General features: G+C 38.8%; 1 non-coding gene across 1 annotated transcript; it reads left to right on the top strand.

The window, feature by feature from the left end:
- The first annotated feature begins 719 nt into the window (after positions 1-719).
- TRNAV-AAC lies at positions 720-792 on the top strand. Its single transcript has one exon. It is a non-coding gene; the product is annotated as a tRNA-Val (tRNA).
- Positions 793-1463: the final 671 nt, after the last annotated feature.

Here is a 1463-nt window from a genome sequence, read left to right as displayed (position 1 = left end):
GGTGTAGACAATATAAGTGGCATCCCCCTGGCAAATGTGGGCCAGTCTTCCACATCATCCTGAGTTGAGAACTTACCACCAATGACCCAAACATCCACTTGAAAATTCCAGAATCTTCTATAGCTCTATTGTGTATAAACCAGTTTGGCTTTTTATATATATGCTCATACCTGTTATTATCTAATATTCTAAAACTATATGATACCAAATACTGAAACACTGAAGCTTTGTTCACTGAATGATCAGAAATTTGTGAAAAGTAGCTACTGTGACCTCAGAGGTTGAGGGAAGTTTTGGATGCAATGATAATTTTGGACTTTAGGAAAATAGACTAGCCCATTCTGTCAAAAACATGGCAGATATGCCTCTTTTTGTGGATACACTGAGGATTGTTAAGGAAGAAAGATGAGACCAAGAAAAAGGTCTCATTAAACTGCAAATGGCTATGGCATCAATTTATCAGTAATTAATTTGAGAAACCGAGTGTAATATGTTCCCAAAATCTGTGCTATTTCCATATTATTATAAATAAGTATTCTTAGTGAAGGATACTGAATCTACCATGGGTGGGTAGAATTATCAAATTTGTCTGAAGGAAAAACAGTTGGAATGTTCCTTAGAAACAAAAAATGGCAGACTCCATCTTTCATACTTTGGTCATGTTGTCAGAAAGAACCAGTCCTTGGAGAAGGATATCACCCTTGGTAAAGCAGAGGGAAGTTTCCCTAGTGTAGTGGTTATCACGTTCACCTAACAAGGGAAAGGTCCCCGGTTCAAAACCGGGTGGAAACAGAGTGACAGGAGGGAGCTCTGGTAGCATAGTGCCTAAAGGCATTTGACTGCTAACCAGAAGGCTGGCAGTTCAAACCCACCAGCCACTCCTCAGAAGAAAGGTAGGGCAATCGACTACCATGGTGATTCTGCCTTGGAAACCCAAGGAAGGGTCGCTATGAGTCGAGTCCGACTCAACGGCACACAACAACAAAGTAGAGGGTTGGTGAAAAAGGGGAAGATCTCAATGAGATGTTTTAACACAGTGGCTGCAACAATGGGCTCAAGTATGGCAACGATTGTGAGGATGGAGCAGGACCAGGCAGTGTTTTGTTCTGTTATACACAGGGGTGTTATGTCTCAGAACCGACTCAAAGGCACCTAACAACAACAACAACAACACACATAACGATATTTTTTTAAAAAGTGCAGAAGACCTGATAAAGGTAGAATTAAGACAAAAAAAAATTACTGCTGATACTACTTTATTCACTAAAAAATAACATGAAAAGTCCACTAGTATTTCCACTTCACTTTTGTGAAGTAGAAAGAAATTATTCATGAGTCAATTGCCGTGTTTCTGTCAGTGACATCATCTTTGTTCTTCATTCCAAAATAGCACAGGAATGATTGCTATAAGCATAAAACTATATCATAGGACTTTAAGAAATTTAAAATATATTTCTGTGTGT

The sequence above is a fragment of the Orycteropus afer genome, unplaced genomic scaffold (genome assembly GCF_000298275.1).
Source record: "Orycteropus afer afer isolate SDZICR_OR568_19922 unplaced genomic scaffold, OryAfe1.0 scaffold00211, whole genome shotgun sequence".
Lineage (NCBI taxonomy): Eukaryota > Metazoa > Chordata > Mammalia > Tubulidentata > Orycteropodidae > Orycteropus > Orycteropus afer.
This window is presented reverse-complemented; position numbering and strand designations above follow the sequence as displayed.